Below are 24,215 nucleotides of genomic sequence, written 5' to 3'. Positions count from 1 at the left end.
GATGTAAATCAAGCCTGTCCGAAAGACAACTACCCTACACCCTTCATCGACCAGATAATTGATGAATGCGCCGGATGTGAAATCTTTTCATTCATGGATGGATTTTCCAGGTATAATCAAATAAATATCCGCCCACAGGACCAGTCAAAGACTGCATTCATTTGTCCGTGGGGCACATTCGCATATCGAAAATTACCCTTTGGTTTAAAGAACGCAGGGGCGACGTTTCAGAGGGCAATGAATTATGCCTTCCATGACATCAAGAACATCGTTCAACCATACCTCGACGACCTTCCGGCTCATTCGCGAAAGCGGACTGATCATCCGCAGCATTTAAGAGCGATATTTCTACGTTGCCGACACTACAAGATACGACTCAATCCACACAAATGTATATTTTGCGTCAGTTCTAGTCGTTTACTTGGCTTTGTAGTCTCAAAGGATGGGATTCATCTCGACCCTTGCAAGGTCCAGGCAATCATCAATTTGCCTCCACCTTCAAATTTGCTTCAGATTTAGAAACTCCAAGGGAAAGCAAACTTTCTGAGGAGGTTCATTCCAAATTACGCCGAACTTGCCAAAGGTTATACACGTCTTCTGAAAAAGGAGGTACCCTTCGTCTGGGATCAAGTTGTGCAAGCTTCCTTTGATGCTTTAAAGGATTCCTTAATAAAAGCATCATTAATGTACACACTCGATTATCAAAGAGACTTTAACATGTATCTGGCTGCAGCAGATACGACCATCGCAATGGTTTTAGTTCAAGAAGTCGATGGAATTGAACACCCTATATATTATTTAAGTATAAACTTAAATGATACAGAAAGTAAATATTCTTATGTTGAAAAACTAACGCTTGCAGCTGTTCAAGCGATACAAAGGTTTCGACACTATGTCCTCTTTCGGAAAACTACCATTTTGTCTGATTGCAACCCCATGACTTATATATTGTCGCGACAGTTGCTGGGGGGAAAATATTCAAAATTGATAGCAATCCTTCTAGAGTTTGATCTGGAATTTGTAAAATCCAAATCAAAGAAAGCTCTAGTTTTCGCAGAATTATTGTGCGATCTCCCATCGTCGTCCAACGATGAAACATCCGAAGAATCAATCGTGGACTAGAACTTGTTTTTGATATCCACAAGCAATGAGTGGTATGGAGATATAATAATTTATCTCCAAACCCAAAAGTTTAGGCCTAACACCTCTCACTCAGAATAGAAACGTATACGATACCAAGCAAAAGACTACATGAACGTCGGTGATACGCTTTACCGTCGTGGTATCGATACAGTTCTGAAAAGGTGCCTCACCCATGAGGAGGCCGAAAAAGCCCTGAATGAGTGTCATTAAGGCGCGTGTGGGGGGCATCAATCTGGATATGCTACAACACAAAAAATCTTACGAGCATGATACTTCTGGCCAACCATGTTCAAAGATTGCATAACCGCAGTCAGAAGTTGCCATGCTTGTCAAATTTTTGATAGCAAAACCAGAAGACCACCCGCACCTTTACAGCCAATAGTTGCTGTTGGGCCTTTCGCCAAATGGGGCATTGATTTCATGACATGTAACCCCACCTCGACCGGGGGGCATGGGTATATTATAGTCGCCGTTGACTATTTTACCAAATGAGCCGAGGCGATGCCTACATTAGATAACACTGGTGAAACAGCTGCCCTTTTCTTTTTCAATCATGTAGTCGCCAGATTCGGCGTACCACAGGATATAGTTACGGATCATGGACCGCATTTTCGCAATCACATGATGGTTGAATTAGCTGCCAAGCTAGGGCTATCTCACGACAGCTCTACCCCGTATTATCCGCAAGCCAATGGACAAGTTGAAGCGATCAACAAAGTCCTGAAGCGTATGTTGCAAAGGATGATCGGAGTTCACAAAAGAAGGTGGCACCTAATCCTGTACTCAGCCTTGTGGGCTTACCGAACATCGGTAAGGAATGCGACCGGGTTCACACCTTTCCAACTGGTATATGGCCTGGAAGCAGTCTTACCAGTCCAGTGTGAAATCTCGTCTCTTAAACTCGCAATTGATCTCCTCCCCGGAACTTCAGAAGAAGAGGCCCGTTTCTTGGAATTAATCCAATTGGATGAAACCCGTCGTGATGCCGCTTTGGCTGACGAAGCCCATAAGAAACGAGTCAAGGCGCAATTCGACAAAAATGTCAAACCCCGTGTCTTCTCAGAAGGTGACTTGGTCTTGCTTTACGACCAAGAATCCGATAAATTGGGAGCAGGTAAATTTAATTCTTTATGGATGGGCCCCTATATTGTTAAACGAGTGTTAGCGAAAGGAGCCTACGAGTTAATGGATTATGATGGAATTCCACTGGCGCAACCCCGTAATGGGTTGTACCTCAAGCGTTACTATGCTTAAATAGTAACCAGTATGCTTTTGTTGTATTTTGTTTTCGCTGAAGTGTTTGTTTTGGTCGAGTAATGCACCTTTTTACATTTATTGCAGATGTCAAACCTTTTGGAGACATGTGTTGGATATGCCGACGGAGCGAGTCGTAGTTCACGGAACCTGTCCTCCACAGCCTGGGCCATTTTTGATCCAAGCGGCGAGTTAGTAAGTTTCAGAGGTGTATGTATTGGGCAATCAACGAATAACATCGCTGAGTATAGCGCGTTGATAGAACTGCTCTCTGATGCCATCACCCATGGTATACGCCGACTAATCGTCAGGCTAGACTCACAACTCGTAATACTACAACTCAATGGTATATATTCCGTCCAAAATCCAGCCATTTATCGCATGTTCCTAAGGGTTAAAATTTTGGAAAGACAATTTGATTTAATTCAATACCAACATATTTCCAGAAACTTAAACACATTAACCGACTCATTAGTAAACTATGTGTTAGATAGACATTTGCGACATTTATAAAAGAAACACATCATCAATGTTGTACATGTGGATCACATAACTCAACAAGAATAAAACCCCGAAAATCAAAATATATATATATATAAGTTGTTTATGGTTTACATATAATGTTCTGTAACCAAGACAAAATCGGTCACATGACCCAAAAACTCAAAATTCTAGGGGGCACCCTAGTCTAGTGATGCTCATGATAGCACGTCACGGCCTGTGCGATCATGCGTAAGAGACGAGTCCATCGTCTAGGCACACCAGTAGTATGCCGCTGCAACTGTAGAGGTAACTCGTCGATCCTCACGTCTGGAATGCCGAGAGTAAGGCTCTCAACCTGCTCCTGCACAGCTGTGAGGGTCTCGGCCACATCAAGGTCACGAAGAATAACCCTCCCGGCAGCCTCTCCTGCTGGGGCAGCGGCTGGCGCTCTCGGGCGAACTGCTGGACGAACAGGACCAACATCTGCATGCACACGTGAGTTTGATTAAAGTCTTGATAGAATAAAGCACAAGGACATTATGAATAAAAACAGTAAACAGTGATATGGTCGAAAATTTTACCAATAGCGCCCCACTGCTCGCCATCCGGCAATACCAAATCCGGATCACCCCGGAAGTCCATGCCAACATATGGATACTCGGAATAGACCATCTCCTGACGCTCAAACCACCTGAAGAAGGTATCAGAGAAAGAAATCTGAGATTGACCAGCATGCCTAGACATGTGATCAACCCATCTCTGCATGCGTGGTTCAGTAGGGGAAGGCAAGTCGAGTGCAATGTATTGTGGCTGCATTAGTGGTATCTTCTTCAAAGCGAAGGAGGTCAAAATAGAACCAAACCCAAAGTTCTTCAACTTCCCATCCTTCACCTTGGTCAACTGACTTTTCATCTGAAGAAGTACTGCATCACACCAGTTGAATACTTTCGGTTGGAGGCACTCCAAGGCATGCTGCACATAGGATCTGTTGGCCACATGAAGAGACGCACTACTGGCCATCCTACCAATAGTGTACAGGATAGACCTAAGGGACCAGTCAGAAACCTCACGGATAATGATTTTTCCGTCTTTACTCGGCTGAGATCCTTCCCTGCAATACTGTCGGACATAATCTCTCACAGAGTCACTCCCTCGGGCCGAACCTGACAAAGAGATGGGGGCACCCCGCCTCGACAAGCCGGTCAAGAAGTAAATGTCTACTGCGGTCAAGGAGATAGATTTGCCCCTAATCTGGAATACTTGGTTGATAGGATCCCAAGCATCGAGCAAATATTGCAGTAGGCTGATCTGCTATCTCATGCTAGAGATGCGGAAGAACTTCAGCAGGCCACAGTTCCGCAGCGCATTCACCGTAACCGGATCATGTAGGGCAATCATGTCCTCTTCTTCATGTTCTCGTTCTCGCCATGTAAGGGTCATTTTGCTCCAATATCTCTGAAAAACAAACATGAGAGGAGTTAGATCCTGGATTTGATGAGAAACTGGCAAAAATTTTCATCAAAAACTGTGCAACAAAACCCTTTTCTGCGCCCAGCGCACCTGCCCAGTGTTCCACCTGCGTTGAAGGTCAGACTGCCTTCATGCTGCTTGACATTCAGCGCAGGTTTCGAGTGCACAAGGTGCGCTGATGGCAGAGCGACCCCATCAAACCCCAGGGGCTCAGAAAAACAGGAAATCAAGCACAGAATGCAGAAAGGAAACCATGAAATGAAAGAGCTCAGGTTTAGCTCCTACCTGGTCCAGACGGCGCCGAGAATCGTCCACAGAATCTCCAGAAATCAGCTGATGAAAATCAAGAGGAAAAGGCACCTCCAAAGCTCCAACAAACCAAGTTCAAATGAAATGGTAAAATGAGAGGTAAAAACACCTTTTAATAGCTTTTTATGTAGTTCAAAGTGAAATATTAGTATTTTAATCTCATTTTCAAACAAATGTTATGCATTTCTAACTAGTTTGATGCAGCAATTGAGGGTACAGTACTATCTTTGAAAAGGGCAAAGCTATTTATGGTAAAAATCAAAACTAGACCATGTTATCGAGCAGTTTTAGCACATAGTTCATGCTCGTTAAAAAATAAACATAAGATCGAGCAGTTTTAGCACATAGTTCATGCTCGTTAAAAAATAAACATAAGACCGAGCAGTGTTTTCCGCGTTTAAGCTCGTTAAAAAATGAACTACCCTCCGGTAAATAACCACCGTGAATGTAACATTATCAGCCATTAAAGCCTTGGTCGTGTTTGCACCGTCACCTCCACTTTTCCATTGGCCGATCATTCACCTCCATATTGATTGTTTACCCATTTTGAGGAACAGCTGCGAAGAGTGATTTCACTAGCCATCCTTGTGACACTGCCGTGATTGGAAAATTCCAACCCTTACCTGGAATCAGCTGCTAACCCGTTTTATCACTCGTTCCTCAAAAGACGAGTCTCCTTTAAGCTCTTTTCATCTGACTTGTAAAATATGAAAAGATTGCCGAGTTTTGGCCTTCCAGCTCGTTAAAGCGACCGGAAGTGCTATCCCTCCTCTAGATTTTAATCTTTTTGGACCTGAGGGATTATTGCACAAAAAGATTGAGCGCTTGTTTTGTTCGGCTCGTTAAAACTATAGAAAACTCATCCCTTCTGTATTGTTTTATACTTTTTCGGACTTAAGGGATTAGATGACGAAAATGGACTTTTGGAGTTGACTTTACGTACCTTTTCAGACTCTCTAAAAATGAAAAGGACCGAGTTATCTTTGTCGTTAAACTCGTTAAAAAACATTAATAGCGACAAACTTGTCTTTAGACGAGAACGAGTTTCACTATCGCTAGGCTCGTTAAAACATAGCGATGGGTTTGCCCGAAGGGAAAATTATAGAACAAGCATATGTTATCCTCCTCAAGCTTGACAAAAATAAAGAGGTACTGGTCAACAATGAGTGGGGAAAAATTGGGAAGAAACTCAAAAAACTTTATTGGTAGCAAGTCGCTCTTGAACATGACACTTCCACTCCATGCCTGAGTCGGGTTGGGTTGTTTCATTCACCGGTCACATCGCCATGGTCTCGCCATACCATCCATCTTTGGGGTAAATGCTACCAATCCATCACATAAGTGTCACTGATATGTTCAAGAGAAGTCATCCAGAGAAGTCAACCGTGTCCCGTCCACTACCATACATTGTCTTTCATTCTTTTCATGACCGCCACCCTGAACCATATATCATCAGATCGTTTTCACCTCCATCAAAATCATTTGCTCTGTTCCGTGTCACTGATGTGGGATACATTAAGGCCCTCCTTTGACGGATCGCTTCTTGTCGACATCAGCTCATTATCCAAGAAGTTGATCTAGGGACACCCCCTTCAATACTTTGAAGCTTGCATGCCTCAATGGCAAGTTTCTCACTTCTGGCGACAGGTATACATCAATGACCTTTGACCGAAAGATTTTGCGTGGTGTTCGACGCCAAGTCCTTTATTCACACCACATGAATTGTACTGCAGTACCTTGAGGGTCATTATCATTATCGGTGATTCCTCTCGCGCTTGTTAACGGTTTACCTCATTGACTGGTAATCAAGCGATGTCTTTCCATGTTCGACTTCAGAACATTTCTCACATGGATCGACTTGTACTTAGAGTGAAGATCGAACGAGTTTGAAGACCCCGGATCTAGCTTCATCCATCCGGGCTGCGATATAAAAATAAAGACATTGACATGTACAGCATTGCAGCACAGACAATCATCCTACCAAAGGATGATGATTTCAGCAGGATCATCAGTCTATCATCAGACAATTGTCTGTCCTATGTACATAAAAATGAATTTATAAAGCTGAGCATGGGAATGCCCGCCTCAGCTAGATCATGAAAACAGTATGAAAAATAATGTATTGTATTGTATCTTATTACAGGTCTCCTCCCAGCATTGAATGAACTTCGGACCCTCCTAATAAAGCATTTCACCCGTTAAACGACCTCATACTTTAGGGGGCAACTGTTATAGACATTTTTGTGCCTTACAGCTATAAGCATGAAATGTCCATAATTCAAGGGATCCAAAGTCCCTAAAGATGTTGTTACAGCTCCTAAAGGAACAAGGTCAACCAATGACAGCTTCTCCCAGAAGTTCTCCACCAAAAACCACTCAGAAATAGTCAATTCAGGATCAATTCAGAGGCTCCACTAGCTGCCTGCGTTGAAATGCAGAGACTACACTGGCTAGGTGCACTGCAACGTAGGTGGAAGCACTACCAGGGTGCGCTGAGCGGGAAATGACAAATGGCAAGCTCATTCAACGAGGTGGAAAGACCCTGGAAGCTTCCAGAATCTTCTCCAATGAAACTTGCCTCAATGAATTCGACTAGTGATGAGTAAGAGGCTCTCAACCTCCAAGTGGAAGCAAGAACTGACAGAGAGAAGCCACAAGTCAAAACATAAGCTGACTCATCCTCTCTGCTTACATCTATATATGGATCTCTCACCCAGAGGTTCAGGAGGCTGGAATTTTGTACTTTGCAGAGAATTGTTGTTGGTTTGAGATTGAGATTAGTACATTGGGTGATTTGTGCTTTGTTGGAGGAGAGGAAGGGATTCCTTTGCTAGGAGGTAGATGCTGGATCGGAACTCACTTGGTTGTATCTCCTCTTGGACTTTATTATTCCATCAATATTCTATTTGAGTTTCTCCTACATGCTGTGTACCAATGATGTTTTGTTATGCTTACATGTTTAGCTTAATCTGATCTTGAGCTTTTTATGAATGTATATCTATATCTTTGTGTAGTTTCTCTCTCTTGTGATCTTGCAGGAATTCGGTGAAGCTAGGCCGGTGAAGGAGCAAGAAGCTGGGAGCTACTGAAGAGAGGAGTGATTTGGATCGACAAACTAGCAGAAGACACAGGTTAGTTAGATCCTTCTTCTTCATTTACATTTCATAAAGAAGAATACTCAATTAGTTTACCTTGTTTGTTGCTAAGGCACTATCACACCTTAGAGTGGGATAGGGGCATTCCGAATTGGATACTTTTCCCAACAACAGCTTGCTGCTGCCGACTGACATAGTTACGCAAGTAGCCCTCCAGCCACTTGTTAACTATCTCTGGTTGCTCGTCCGTCTGTGGGTGATAACTGGTACTCGGTGTCAGCGCCGTCCCCACCATCCGAAAAAGCTCCTACCAAAACCCGCCCATGAAATGACTGTCTCTGTCACTGATGATGGTCTTAGGAAGACCATGTAGCCTGAAGACTCTCTGAAGAACATCTCGGCCACCTGTGCTGCTGTGTAATGTGCGGATATGGCAAAAAAATGTGCATACTTTGCCAATCAATCAACGATGACAAAGATACAATCCTTGCCCTGTACCATGGGCAACCCTGTGATGAGGTCCATCGAAATACACTCCCATTTCCCCTCTGGAATGGGAAGAGGCTGCAATAAACCTGTGGGATGGCTCATCTCCCCCTTATTCCTCTGGCAAACATCACACTCTCAGATATGCTGGAGTACGTCCTCCTTGAGGCCCTTCCATGAGAACCTCTCTCTAATGGCCCCGTAGGTTTTGGTAAACCCCTGATGGCTGACCAATGGTGAATCATATGAAGCCAGAAGTATCTTCTTCTTGATCTGAGATCCCTCAGTCAAGAAGATCCTATCCCTGTAGTAGGTGATCTCATCGACCACCCTGTACCTGTCATCTGCCACCTGCCCATCCAGAATCTCACATGCAAACTTTTCCTTGGAGTACTCTACTAAGAGTCGAGTCCTCCAGTCTGTGTCCAAGCTCATAAGAGACAACGTGGCTGGTCTACGTGAAAGGGCATATGCTACCATGTTGTTATTACCCTTGACATACTCAATATTAAAGTCATATGCTTGGATCTTACTGATCCACGTCTGTTGCCTCTCCTGTAGTTGCTTCTGCTCCAAAAAGAACCTGATGCTGTTGTGATCAGTCCTCACCTTGAACCTGTTACCCACTAAATACTGCCGGAACTTGGCCAATGCATGCATGATGGCCAACATCTCCTTGTCGTATATAGAATACAACCTCTCGTGCAGAAGGATCTTCCAGCTCTCATAGGCTATAGGATGACTTCCCTGCATCAATACCATGTCGATTCCCTCTCCCGGTACATCACACTCCAAAACAAATGGCTGCGTGAAATCTGGCAATGCAAGCACTGGGCAGCTGCTCATAACCTCCTTGAGCCTGTCAAAGGCTCACTGCACTGTATCTGTCCAGCGGAATGCCCCCTTCCTCGTCAGATCTGTCAGGGGTGCAACAAGCTGTGAGAAACTATTGACGAACTTCTGGTAGTAAGTACAAATGCCAATGAATCCCCTAAGTTGTGTCACATTCCTCAGCTTCGGCCAATCTCTGATGGCCCTAATCTTCTCCTCGTGGACCCTCACTCCATCCACCCCTATGATGTGTCCCAAGTATAACATCTCTGTCAACCCAAACTCGCACTTGGGGAGCTTGGCATAGAATTGCTGCTCCTGCAAGATGCGCAACATTGTCTCAATGTGCTGGAGATGCTCCTCCAAAGTCCTGTTGTAAATGAGGATATCATCAAAGAATACCAACACAAACTTCCTCAAGTGACTGCGGAAGATGTGATTCATGCAGGACTGAAATGTAGCCGGGGCGTTGGTTAGCCAAAAGGGCATCACCAAGAACTCAAAGTGCCCATAGTGACACCTGAAGGTGGTCTTGGGAATGTCCTACTCCCTCACGTGAATTTGATGGTACCTAGATCTCAAATCAATCTTTGAGAAGAACCGTGCTCCTCTCAACTCATCCATCAATTCCTCGATCCTGGGTATGGGGTACATGTTCTTCAGTGTCTTCTTGTTCAGGGCCCTGTAATCAATGCACATCCTCAATGTGACGTCCTTCTTCTTCACTAACACCACGGAAGAAGCAAAAGGACTTGTGCTCGGCCGAATGTGCCCAAGAGCCAGCAACTCCTGAATGGCCTACTCAATCTCATCCTGATAGGCCTTGGGATGCCTATAGGGGGTAGTAATCATAGCCTGTATGCCCTGCTCAAGTTCAATGGTGTGCTCAAACCCCGGTTCAGTGGTTGTCCCGGCAGAATCTCCCCAAACACTATGGCATACCAGTCAAGGATGGACTGTATCTCTAGATGTACCATCTGCCCTGTAGTCACTGCCTCTGATGCACGTAGCTCCACTGCCCACTCTATGTCTCCCTTTTGGAAGACTGCCTCCATCCGATGAGCCGAAACAGTCTGAGGCGGATATGTGTGTTGTCCCCGTATCTTCTCATGCCTCCCTATCTTCTCATTATCCCACTCCATCTCTAGGGTCTTCCAATCTGTCGTGACCTTCCCTAGAGTGATAAGCCACCGAACACCCAGTATCATGTTGGTGTTCGGAATATTGACCATGAAAAAGTGGTCAGTCAGTGTATAGGTGCCCATCGTCACTGACAGCTCTGGAACATAACGAGCACACATCATGGTCTGATCTCCTGGGACCAAAACTGAAAACCCATCGAATCTCTCTGTCTGTATACCTCTCTGCTCAACCATCTGTGCATCGATGAATTTGTGGGTTGCCCCATTATCAACCAAAACTGATACTCGCTGGCCACGTACTGTCCCCCATACGCGCAGCGTCAAATACTTGGGAACTCCTCGCAATGCTGCAAGGGCTCCTCCGGTAGGTGCAAAAGCTGCACCACCTGTTGTTGTTGGTGGAGGCGGCAGGGGACCCTGCATGGCATGACTACCTCCTGCCTCCATGTCATCCTCCTCATCATCCTCCCTGCTGCTCTCGAAGAAGACCTCAATAAAATGTGCTTTGCCAGCAGCACATCTATGTCCTGGTGCCCACAACTCCTGACAGGTAAAGCAAAACCGCTTCTTCTTCAACTCCCTCTTGGCATCATCATCAATTTGTGCTCGTCCTCGATTCCCCTTGGGAGGCGGAATCCTCACATCCTTCCCCTTAGACTAGAAAGTCTGTCTCTGGGGGTAGGGTGTCCGGGTCCTGGGTAAGACATCCTGTAAATCCCGGGTCCTCCTGATAGCATCCTGGAGTGTGGCTGGTCTAGTGGATCGGACTAAACCCCAAAGTGGCTCTTCTAACCCCTCAACGTACATGTAGACCCTCTGTGTCATGGATAGATCGGACACCATCACTGAAACCCTCAAGAAGTATGCAATGTAGGTCTTTGGGCTCCCGGTCTGTTTGAGCCTTGTCAGCTTAACAAAGTGCTGCTCTAGATCCCTCCGGTCAAACCTCTCTATCAATCTCTTGGTGAACTTGGCATAGGTCGTCACTGTGGAGTGTCTGAGTGTAACCATCCCATGGAACCACCAATCATGGGCCTCACCATCCAAATGTAATGTTGCCACCTTGATGGCCTCTGTCTCCGACATCTGGTTAAGCTGGAAGTAAATGTCCAGCTTCTCCACCCAAGACTTTGCCAAACTGTTTGATGAACCATCAAACGTAGGCAAGTGGAATCTACTAGCTGCACGGTGGGTGTCACCATCATGATAATGCCGGTATCCTCTGTGATGGTCGCGGGGTCTACTATCCCGCTGGAGCTGAACAAAATCTTTGAATGAGAGAGCCTCCCTGAACTCCTGCCCATAGGCCTGGTACTCTGCAAAATAATCTCCCATATGATCGGGCTCTGCCTCCTACTGGGCTTTGGCTCCCATGTCTGCTCCTAAGAAAGTGGGCATGGTAGAGCGTGTAGGGGTATGTGAGGCCACCTACTGAGTAGTATCACGTTGCTCTGGCAAATGGTGGGATGCACCCGATCCCTCACCAATATGGAAAACCCGTGGGCTCTCACGTTGTCTAGCCTCTACTGCCGTGAATCTCTGCCCCATCACCTCAATCTGCCTCGACAGATCCTGCACTGATTTGAGGAGCATATCCGCAAATCTCTTCCCGTCCTCGTCTGCCATCAGATCCTCCTACTCTGCGCCCACCACAAGCTCCTCCTGTTCTACGTCCACCACAGGAACACAATCTCCCTCCCTGTAGGTGTTCTGCAACCTACGTCCAGTGTCTTTGTATCTCCTACCTCTGTAACAGATGTAGGGCTTTTCCCCCTGTGTCATAGATTGCTAGCTCCGCAAGTTGAGCAAGATCTATGCTCTGATACCACTATAATATCCCTTTTTGGAATATTCCTCAAACCCCAGCAAAACTCCAATCGAGTACGTACAAATAATATAATAACCGGGAAGCTCAAAATGATAAAAATAACAGTGGTGCAACATATAATAATGTAAACATGAAATATAAGCAGATACTCAAGAAATGAAGCGAGAAATGCTAAGCCATTTTATTATACTGAGTAATAGAATGAGTACAGGAGGTGATCAAAAAGATGGCACCTCGACTTGCACAAGGCAAGTGAAGAAATACACTCAGAATAGCAAAGGAATGGCCTCTCTCTGAACTGCGTCCAAGCTGCTGGAAAACTGTCGTGTTGTTGCTGCTGCTGGAAATCAAATGAGGATTTGGGGCTATTCCCCTCCTCAAAAAAAGCTGAAACTCTGGAATCAGACTCTACTCAAGAAACCCAGAAAAACACAGAAAGTTTTTCTGAAATGGCCGACCCCCAAAAATCGCCCCCTTGAGGACTCGTGCAATCCCTCAAGGCTCTGCGCTGCCACTGAAATAAACCCACCAAAACTCCGCCTAAAACTCAGCCAAAACCCTCCAATATGCAAGGGTTGATCCCTTGCTCAATCTCCCAGCACAAATCCCCCTGCAAAACCTTAATCTAGAACTCCTGCTTTGGGTCAGATTTCCGCACCTCCCCCTCCACTGCTGGGGAGATGATTCAATTAAAGCCATAGGAAATGTAGTCGGGAAATACATTGACAGATGTGAGCCAAAATAAAACATGCATGCATGCGCCAAAATCTGTGTAGAAGTGGATCTAGGGAGAGGACTTCCAGAAGCTATTAGAATCAAAGTGGACTAGTGGACGCACATACGACAGCTGGACTATGAAAAAATCCCCTTCAAATGCAAGGTACGTCACGAATATGGTCATTTCGCAAATAGATGTACAAAAAAAAAACACAATGAAAGTCAAAAGATTGAGGATCCAGAAAAAAAAAAAAAAAAAATGGGAACAGGTCAAAAGAAAGAAGACAACTAATAAACAACCAATCCACTCTTCTTCGCAGCCCACGACATCCTCTAAAGTCCATCCAATCTCGCCACAAGCAGACAATGCCAGCCTTAATCCTTTTGAGCTAGTGGACCCTTTAGCCCCCTCATCCCCTGGACCAAAATCCAGATCCAGAACCAGAACCCCACATTCTCCCAACCCCCCTCAATCCCCTCAATCCCCTCGAGTCTTAATCACCCACCTCTCTCCCCCTCCTCTTATAAGATAATAAATCATTCACTTTTTGCGGATGACACATTGCTGCTGGGAGGAGCATCAACAATATAGCAAGTAGATTCAAAAAAATACTTGATGAATTCCTACAGGTATTAGGTGGGCTATTAAATAATACAAAATGCAGGATATATGGGTGAAATAACCCTCCCAGAATCATGCAAAGGATTCACAAATCATGGAAATCCCAGTACAAGAAAAATGGAATCACTTATTTTACTTGGGACAACCAATATCAAAAGAGAGCATGAAGGAAGAAATATGGACAAAACATATTGAAAAAATGCAAAACAAAATAAAGAGTTGGGGTATGATGTGGCTGGAAGGGTCATTCTAATCAAAGCACTCCTTGTTGCATTACCGATCTATCAATATGCAATAATCATGGCACCAGCAAGTGCTCACAAATAGGTGGAATTAATTTTAAGAAGCTTTTTATGGCAGGGGGGAAGAAAGAAAACAAAAAGTTTAGCCTGGTCAGGGGGAACAAGTAGTGCTACCATATGAACAAGGAGGCCTATCCATTCGGTTACCTGGGCTCATGTATGCAGCCCTGGGAATGAAAATAGTATGGAGACTCATCACAGGTAAAGAGAGATGGTGGAAAAAAACCCTCATCTATAAATACATGGATGGTTCTAGGAAAAGACTGCTTAATGGAAATATCCCAATAAGACAATGCACTCAAGTATGGAAGCTAGTTAAAAAAATAATTCCTCTAATGAGTAGCCACATCTCTAAAATCCCAGGTAATGGAAAAACAATATCGATTTGGGAGGGCAGAATCGTGGGAAAAGACCCACTGCAGAATAACCCAGAAATTGAAGGCATCCAAGAATGGATGAAAGGAAAAGGCCTTAATACTTTACACTCAATATCTTTGTGGAATCAAAAGGAATGGCAGGAATGGAAAATCCCAACAATCCTTGCAAACCTGGAAGGACAATGGAACAAAATCAGGCAACATCTAAAAGGGGCAGCACCAATCCACTATGATGAGGAAGACAATTACCTTTAGGATCCAAGTAATCGGTAATACACAGTCAACACTGGATATAAAATCCTCCAAGAACAAACAAGTCAACAAGACTGGGACTCTTGGAAAATAGCATGGAAATCTGAAAGTTTGCCTAAGATAAAAATTTTCATTTGGACCCTTTTAAAAGGGAAGATCCTGACCAGTGAAAATTAAAAAAAAAATTCTTTCAGGGGCCCTCACGATGTCCATTATGCTAGCAGGCTAAAGAAAACATCCATCACTTATTCCAAGAATGCAGTTTTTCAAAAGAGTGTTGGCAGCAGCTCATAAGCCCCCTGGATATAAATATAAACTTTGAAAAACCATTGTCAGAATTTCTTCGAACTTTAGAGAAAGCCTACCCATACGCAATAAAGAAGAAATCCACAATTCAAAGAATATGGAAGTGCATTCCAACAGTTCTATGTTGGCAAATATGGTTGACTCGAAATAAGTGCATCTTCAAAAATCAAAATCCAAGAATCAGAAAGACCTAATAAAAAAACGTTGGGATTGACTTCTAAAATCCCCAATGTCAAAGGAATTGCACCAATGGACTACAGTATAATTATGGCTCAACAAAGCCATAATTAACAATAATGGACAAAAAGGACAAGGAAAAGTAAACTCAGGAAAAATTTGGAAATTAAGAATGAGCGAAGAGGAACTCGAAAACTGGAAAAAACTTCAGAACAGACATTGTCTACATTTCGATGGAGCCTCTAAGAATAATCTGGGAAAGGCAGGAGTAGAGGGAATAATTCTCAATCCAGATGCGAAAAAAAATTGTCACCTATGAAGCATACAGCTTGTTGATGGGAACAAGAATGATTAAAAAAGAGGAATTCAAAATCCTATAATTATAGGAGATTCAGCCATAATAATTGAGGCAATGGCTCGAAACAAAAATCCAAGTAATGAGTTTATGAGCAGAATTTTCAAAAGAGCTAGGAGAAACTTAGAAGGCTCTGGCAATGTAACCTTCAAACATGTATTGAGAATGCATAATTAGCAGGCGGATCACTATGCAAACCAAGCAGTGGAAAAAAATGAAGGTAGTGTCCGTGAGAATCACGATGAATACTACAATTTTGTCCCATAATATCCAACAAAAATGATAAGAATGAAGCTCTTCAAAAACAAGGAACAAAGCATCCTGATTAAAGAAACAAAGCAAATATCGACAATCAGAACTCATCAATGGACACAAAACAACAAGGGAAGTCAGAAAATCACGGAAAGACAGAGGAAACATCATGAAATTACAGATTTTGGCATGAGAAAAGACAGGGAATGCGATCTTGTTCACAAGCATCACACGACAATTTATCATTTCAATGGAGAAATTCGCATGAGTAGAGCCAAGAAGGATGCTCACTCTGGCTATAAGAACAATGGTAAGCTGATAATTCAAAATAAGCAAATATGTGCATACAAAGATCATCTCCCTTGTTAAGCGCACAGTTAACTCGCCCTCTCTAAGCCCCACTTTGCGTTCTATCTCAGCCTCCGGTAATCACTTCCAGAGCTCAGTGTTCCCACGCTCTCTGCCCTCCGCCTCACTCCACCCCATCACCTAGCAAATTCCCATAGCAACACGACAATCTTGCATCTCTGGTCTTTGTTTTTTACTAGCCCCTCCATATATTCTAGCCCTCACTCAGTCCCATAAAGACCTTGGCATCATCCTTCATTGTTCCACTCAAAAAGCATAGGACAAAGGTCAACAAATAAGGGAAGCGCAGGACAAAAGGATTGTGGTTAGCAGCAGCAACAGAATTACTCCAGGCAATACAAGATCCAAGAAGAACAACAACACAAGAGAAAGAACAAATCAAATGGAATTCAACCCTATCGAAAAGGTAGCAAGGAATGATGCATGCCCAGCATGCAAAGGGAACAATTTCATGATCCACCGACAGCAAGAGTCACTCAAGGATCCTAGAAGCGAAATGAGAATGGAACACAACTTCCAGAGTAGAAACATGGCAGTGCAAAAACAGGAGATAATGGCACTGGAAACCAAATGTAAGCATCTAGAAGAAGCAGTGGCATATTACAAAAAAAACACTATGAGCAGTGAAGGAGAGAACTCGGTCAACAACAACAAAACGAACCAAGCAGCCCAGGAATACTCAGTCTACAAGCCATAAAAAATTCCAGAGAATATATGATATGTAAATTTACTTTCTTAGTAGGTCAGTTTGTCAGACAGTACTCAAGAATAGTTAAAAGAATTTCTAAAGTTTTGAAGTCAAGCACAGGAGATGAGACTGCTCTCCTATCTCACTACTTTGTCTTTTATCTTAATATAGTCGAATGTAATAGAAGCTTGCTCCACTATAGCTTTTGGTAATATATCAACTAATCGATCTTGTTAAAAAAAAAAAAAAAAAAAAAAAAAAAAAAAAAAAAAAAACTAGCTCAAAGAAGAAAATTAATATAGCCAAGATTAGAACGAACTCTCATGAGCTCCATAGTGAAATGGGTTTGGAAAGGATTTGCCATCTCTGTGAGAATATGAACATCGAGGATGAAAATCACTTCCTCTTAGAGTGCCCCACTTACAACCACAATAGGTATCAGTTTCATAATCTTTGTTGCAATACTGACCTTCCTAGCCTTTTATGATGTCAAAATTATAGTGAGCTCGGGAGGTTTCTCTCCAAGCTTTTTGACCATAGGAATAAAATCTTAAATTAAACTAAATAATTCGTTTCTTTAGGTCCGATAGACCAAAGTTTGGTCTCAGTGGACGTTAACCATCATCATCATCATCACAAATATATATATATATATATATATATATATATATATATATATATATATATATATATATATATATATATATATATATATATATATAATAAAAGTAATAGTAATTTAAAATAAAGCTATAATTTAGTTAATTTTATGATTTTTAAAATTTTAATAATGTGAAATGTATTATGAAGTGTTTCGATGTTTACCATGGATTGATGTTTATTGACATTTACAAACCATTTAATTTATATGAATGAATTAGTCATTAATTCAAATATTATATTTTGATGATACTTCAACTTTTCCCAAAATTAATAATTTATGAAAAAAATCCCCACATTAAACGAGATACACTATTCAAACTACTTGTCATCATCTGGTGTGCCTGATAGAGTCCATATGAAAAAAAGTTACAATTTAGTTAATTTCATGATTTTTTTTAAATTTTAACAATTCGAGATGTATTATGAATTGTTTTGATGTTTATCATGAATTAACGCTTATTGAAATTTACCAATCATTTAGTTTATATAACTATGTTAGTCATTAATTCAATTCAAATATTATATTTTGATGATATTTCAACTTTTCTCAAATAATTAATGAAAAAAATCCCCACAATAAAACAAACACACCACTCAAATTACTTGTGACCATCTCATATCCCTCATAAGTCATATGAAATAAAGGAAACTCAATTAGTTTGTTTTTTTTATTTTTTCCTTTCCCTTTTATTTAATTTTCTTAATAATCTTTTAATAGATTTTCATTGTTAAATATTTAACTTGTTTGTGAGTGATTATATGGATGATTATGTGAGATTCAAGAGTATAAATAGAGTTTCCCGACTTAACCTCGAACCTCCTCAAACCATGATTCTCCTTATTACCTTGTCATAGGTAGTAGTAACGCAATCGATTTTGCGTTGAATTTCAATCAGTTTTGTTGCTGACCAAAAATTAAACGAAATTCAACAATGTTAACATTATAGTATTTTGTTTATTGCTAATTTAATTTATTTATTTTCATTTCTATTGGTTGAGAGCAATTGGGACTTGCCATTAAGTGATACTCTCTTATTGTTGATAGCAGAATTTTTTTGACCATCAATAGGAGGAACTGTGTGGAGTTTGAGGTACAAGTCGCTAATAGAGTGGTGTTAAAGGTTGATGTGTAGACATTAGTACCCCATCAATGTATATGTGTCATTCTAGTTAGTAGAGAGGACATATTAGCATGGATGTTTCTTTTTACAGAAACGGGTAGTGGATATATTAGATACTTGGCCTTAACGCCAAAGAGCGGATTACAAAAGGTGAGTCTAAATCCAGAAGTGTCGCACAACCTTGCAAGGTCGTGGCATTTATACTTAGCTCACATCTCTTTTTAGCTGCTACTATGCGGTCAATTTCAGAGATTTTTCCAATATTGTGGATACATACAAACTGATTTAATAGTAGGCAATAAAACATGACAACTTTCTAAATTAAGGAATTGATTCCCATATTTCCTGTCTGCCTCTGAGCGGGGCTCCAACCGTAAGAAGGGCTACTTTGTTAGCTTCAATGTCCGCCTCTTTATTATTGACTCTCAACACGTGGTAGAAATTCAAATTCTGGAATGAGTCTCCAAGGTCTATAATTCTGTGGATCAACCTTGCAAGCCTTAGGTCTGTTGGCTTAGAATGAGTCACCATAGTGTTAATGATAACCTGAGAGTCCCCAGTAACATTAGCCTCCTTGATGTTCAGCACTTTCAAAATCTTGAGACCTTGGAAAAGAGCCAAAGCCTAAGCTTGAATGCTAGAAGCGATGCCCAAACCCCAAGCAAAACTGTGGATCCTAAAGCCATATGGATTCAATACGACTCCTCCAGTGCCAGCTCTTCCAGGATTTCCCTTTGCAGCCCCATCAAAAAATAGAAACTGTCTCTAGTGGTTTGCAATCCATCCCTGGAACTCTTTTGTTGTAGCCCTTATTTTCCATTCTTTTGGGAGGGAGATACTCTTTGTATTTTTTTGGAATTGAAGATCGAGAGAAGAGCCCTAATTTATATCTTGTTGGCTGAGACTTAAATCATCTTTATGGCCTCTCAGACACTCTTTTAACTGAAATTTTGTTTTAACTACCACAAGCTTGGCATCCTGTTTGCAGTTTCTGAAGATCCTTTTATTTCGCTCAAGCCAAACCTGCCAACAGATTATTTTAGGGAGAGTGGACCAAGCAGCTCTGATAATTTTGTTTTTTGGAGGAGGGCCAGGATACCTTTACAACCATTTATCAAAAAAAATTAGGAATGAAGGAGGGCAAAGTGAAGCTAGAACTAAAAGTTTCCAGCAACTCGGTCCAGATCTGTAATGTGAAGGTACATTCAAGCATCAGATGTGAAACACTTTCCTGGTTTACCTTACAAAGACTGCACCTTGAAGGGTCGTGGAAGCCTCGCTTCTGAAGATTATCATCTGTCAAGATTTTGGAGTGGCATAGCAGCCAGTTGAAGAAATCGATTTTTGGCAAGGAGGGATAATGCCATATCCCTTTCCACGGCTCTGGATTCGTGGCCACATGAGGGCGCTCACACAGCTTGGCGTATCCTTGAGCAACGGTGTATCCACCAGCCTGCACACCCCAACCTCTTGAGTCCCGTTTTCGAATCAGCGTTGGAGCCAATCCGTGGAGCTTGGAGAGCAAGACCTCGTGCTCCATAGCTAAATCTGGGGGCATTTCAATATTCCAGCCAGCCCATCGTGAATCCTACCAGACGGAAATGTCCCACAGGGAACGCAAACCAGCCTCCTTCATCCATCTACGCAATGCTTGAAGTGAGCGGCAGTCTCCCAGCGGCTCGTGGTTCATTATTCTGTGTGTCCAAAGGTTGATCCTTTTTCCATTACCGGGAATCTAGTAGGCATGAGCATTAATAAGAGGACAAGCTCTGATACGGAGCTTCAAGAAGGGCGTATTTGGATGCGTCAGGGGGTGAACTAGATAGCGGGAGTGTTGGCCGTTGAAGTATTTTTTCCAAAGAGCTAATTACGCCCAACTAGGGTTAGGTGCAATAATTCTCCAGATAAGCTTAGCTCCCATGGCAATATTATGATAACCAAGATTTTTGAAATTCAAGCCTCCTTCCAACAGCGGTTTGGAGATGGATTCCCAATTGACTAGCAGAATCTTTTTCTCATTCTGTTTGCCCCCTTTCCAAAAAAAATTTCGAATGATCTCATCCATTTTTCTGATAATGCCAGTGGGAGCAAGAAGGACAGAAAACTGAAATAAGGGAAGATTGTTAAGGACTGATTTGATAAGAACAAACTTACCAGCAATGTTAAGCCAGGAAAAGCCCCAGGCAAGCAATTTGTTCTTAAATTTCTCCAATTGAGGGATCCAATCTCTGTTGTAGGCTCTTTTGAGAAATACAGGGAGGCCTAAGTACTTGAAGGAAGTCCAATTTGAGGAGGCAGCGAAACCAAAGGTTCTAGAAATGGAGTTGAGCAAGCTAGAAGTGGTGTTCCAGCAATAGATATGGCATTTTCCATTGTTTAGACTGCTTCCCGAAACCATACAAAACTCGTCTAGAAATCCTTTAAATCTGGAGGCAATAAGTACAGAAGCAACTCCCAATAACAAGGTGTCATCTGCAAAGAGGGCATGATTTATGTTTTTAACACCTCTTGCTATGCAAAGCCCAGTGATTTCCTGATCCATCATTTTTTTTATCTAAATAAAAACTGAGAATAGAGGCTTGAAGAACAAAAAGAAGGGGTGAGAGAGGGCACCCCTGCCTGAGCCCTCTAGTGGCTTTGAAAAAATCAGCAGCTCTGCCATTTACTAATGGAGCAATCCAAGGCTCCGAAATGCAAGCCCAAATCCAATTTATAAATTTCTCACCAAATCCAAGCTTTTGTAAGACTTTCAGCAAAAAACTATGCCTAACTCTATCGAATGCATTTGCTAAATCAAGTTTGACAACCATACCTTTTTCATTACGACTTAGGCTTGAGTGGATTGCCTCTTGGACCAGAATGAAATTGTCCACTATCTGTCTACCTTGAATGAATCCTCCTTGACTTTCCGGTATGATTTTGGGGAGGATGAGCTTCAGTCTATTAGCGATGATTTTGGTAATCAGTTTGTAACCAATATTACAGAGCGAAATCGGGTGGAACCTGTTGAAGGAGTTGGCTCCTTTATCTTTGGGGATGAGAGCAAGAAAAGTAGAGTTCGTGCTGCCTCCGATTTTCTGGCAGACTTGGGACTTAAGAACCATTTTGTAAAGATCTTTTTCCACAATCGACCAACAAGTTTGGAGGAATCTGGCTGAGAATCCATCCGGCCTAGGGGCTTTGTCTGGGTCCATAGCAAAGAGGGCATCCTTGACTTCATTCTTGGTGACTTTAGCTTCAAGAAGATGATTCATTTCAACAGTAATCAAGGAGGGGACCACGTCCATCATATCAGAGTTTTGATCCAGATTTATATCTTCACTATACAGGCTTTTAAAGTGAAGGGAGGCTGCTTTTTTGATGCTTGCATTATCCTTGTAAATGGTAGTGCCATCTTTGATTTCGGAAATGGGAGCTTGTTTGTGAAAGAAGGAAGATTTCCCGTCTCCTACTTCAAGCCAAAGATTATGAGACTTAAGTCTCTAGTACTCTTCCTCAGCTAGACAAGCCTTGTTATAGTTTTGCTGGAGATGGGCTCTTTATCTAGGATCTCTTTTGTTATGTTGGTTGTTTCAGCTTGGCGATGATGAATTTCCAGAGTGCGTTGGAAATTTTTCCTTTCAATGGCTGGATTGGGCAGAGATTTAGCCCAACTTTTCAAAGCCCTTTTCACCCTTCTGAGTTTCTCCTCCCAGACGAAAAAGGGGGAGCCTTTGACCGTGCCAGCAACTAAAGAATTGTTCTCTCACGTACCATCTTACCGGTCATTCCAAGGGGGTTGGAGAGGGCTAGCTGCATAATCATTGAACCCTAGTCAATAAAACCTTCAGAGTTTCTAGAGTTGCTAATTGAAGGTAGGGGCCCTTGACTAGTTGCATGAATTCTGATTCCTTAGCCCAGAGCGAGCTAAATCTGAAGGGAATTGGTCCAAGATCAAGCTGAAACACCAGTTCCAGCTTGATGGGTTTATGATCAGAAGTACTGCATGGGAGAATGTGAACTCTAGCCTCTAATCCAAGCAGAAGAAAAGAGATTTGAAGAAAGAATCTGTCCAACCTGGCAGCAATGTGGCCAGGACCAATTCTTTTATTAGTCCAAGTGTACTTACCAGAGATTGGCTTGATGTCTAGCAGGTCCCAGTCCTGCATAAGGTCCTCTGCCCATTCCCTTGCCGGATCTCGAACTATGCTGCCTCCTCTTTTGTCTGCTGATAAGAGAGTGAGGTTTAGATCTCCTGCAATGATAATATTCTCAAGATTGATGAGGTCTGCTTGGCTTCTTATGGATTCCCAGCAGGCCTTTTTTGCCCCAGCGTTCACAGGAACATACACATTGAAGAGACTAATAATCTCTTTTGAGTCTAAATGCTACAATTTTAAGAACAACCAGTGAGTGTTGAGGGTCTCAGAAATGATTGAGAATTTGTTAGCGTTCCAGAGAGTGCCCAACCCACAGGAAGCCCCTCAGGTTGAGATTGCTTTCGCCTCACATTTGTTCCAGAGTTTCTTACTTGCCTGAAGGAATACAAAATCTTCCAGTTTGGTCTCCTGGATGAGGAGTATGTCAGGAGCTTCTGTTCTTATTAAACTTCTGATGGCTTCTTCTTTGGTTCTTCTCCCCATACCTCTACAGTTCCAGGAGACAATCTTCATCATTTGTATTTCTGGTTGGCTCCCTTGGAGCCTTGGGGCTGGTTTCTCACCATCTTTGGTTTTGATGCTAATAGCTTCTCAAGGGTTGGTTGGCTGCCTTGGAGCTTATCTTTGAAAGTTTCCTGCTCTCTTTTTTCCTGATCTGTTTTGCGGCCTCTTGTGGATCTCCTTATCGAAGCTTGGGATTCTCCTATTTCACCTTCTTCCTCCGAGCCATCAGATTCTTGCTCAACTTCCTCGACTTCGACAGTGTTTCCTTTGGAACTCTCAGCAAGACTTACCCCCTTAGGAGAAGAGGGTGAACCTTTAGCGGGGGGGTTGATTTTTGATTGTCTGCTTCCTGTGTTTCCTCTATTTGCGAGCTTAGAGGGGCGAATTTATTTTCTTGGTCCATTCTGGGAGGGGGTTGCTGAGGAGGGGCCTGCTGGGGACCTCTTCCGTTTGGACCAACCTGCTTTTGGGTTTTCCTAGCGCGCTTGACCTGGTTCCAGCCTTCTTCTTTACCCTTATCTAGTTCAGCATTGGATGGATATCCTCTAGCGAAGTGACCATAGACATGGCATTTTCAACATTTGAAAGGCAACTGCTCATAATCTAGCTTCTGCAAGTGAGTCCAACTTCCTACTTTGATATTGATGGCTTCCAGAAGACCCACCTCTAGATCTACTTCTACGCAGATTCGAGCACAATCATATTGATCTTTGTTGTTTGCCTGATCTATGAATTTCCGGAGGGCGTTGCTGATGTGCTTCAACGAGTCCCAGTTCCAACAATGCACTAGGAGGTTTGGGAGTCTGACCCACACCAGGATAGCTGTGGGAAACTTGACTACAAGGTCGAAATCCGGTGTCCATGTGTTGAGATAAAGGCCCTGGGGGCCCATGAAATAGGGGCCATTCTAGAAGATCAGATCCTTGTCATCCTTTGAGGTGAATTCGAAGAGGAAAAACCCTCTTCCTAAGAAGTAAGAAGTGACGCTATTCTTGATCAGAGGAGCCCAATTCCTATTGACCTAGTTCTCGGTGGACTTAGGAGAGGGCCATAGATCGGTGAACTGGCCAACGAGGGCCCACTCAGCCAAGGAGAGGGCGACTTGAATGGGGGTCTCTGGTGGCAGGGAGCTTTTAGGAATGTCTTCGAGCCTCTTGACAAACATGGCTGCTTCACTCTTATTCTTCTGTGGCAAGCTGGCTAAGAGCTGAGAGAAGTCTTCGACAGATGAATGCGAAGGGGGGGGAGAGGGCCTGCCTGGGGCGAGCCCGGGACCTGCATTGGGGTGAACCTGGCTTACTAGCCCCTCCTAGCAGCAAACAAACCACAC

At 42.8% G+C, this 24,215-nt stretch overlaps 1 pseudogene across 1 annotated transcript in view; it reads left to right on the top strand.

The window, feature by feature from the left end:
* Positions 1-24,215, top strand: part of LOC149205266 (7-deoxyloganetin glucosyltransferase-like) — a 68,614-nt pseudogene that overhangs the window by 14,854 nt on the left and 29,545 nt on the right. Inside the window, exon 6 of the transcript XR_016253025.1 lies at positions 19,814-19,950. The product of XR_016253025.1 is annotated as a 7-deoxyloganetin glucosyltransferase-like (transcript). The remainder of the gene's footprint in view (positions 1-19,813; positions 19,951-24,215) is intronic.

Source organism: Pinus tabuliformis, chromosome 1_2 (genome assembly GCF_031772625.1).
Source record: "Pinus tabuliformis cultivar Carrire ecotype Pingquan chromosome 1_2, CPIR1, whole genome shotgun sequence".
Classification (NCBI taxonomy): domain Eukaryota; kingdom Viridiplantae; phylum Streptophyta; class Pinopsida; order Pinales; family Pinaceae; genus Pinus; species Pinus tabuliformis.
Note: the sequence above shows the minus strand (reverse complement) of the source record. Positions and strands in the feature narration are given on the sequence as shown.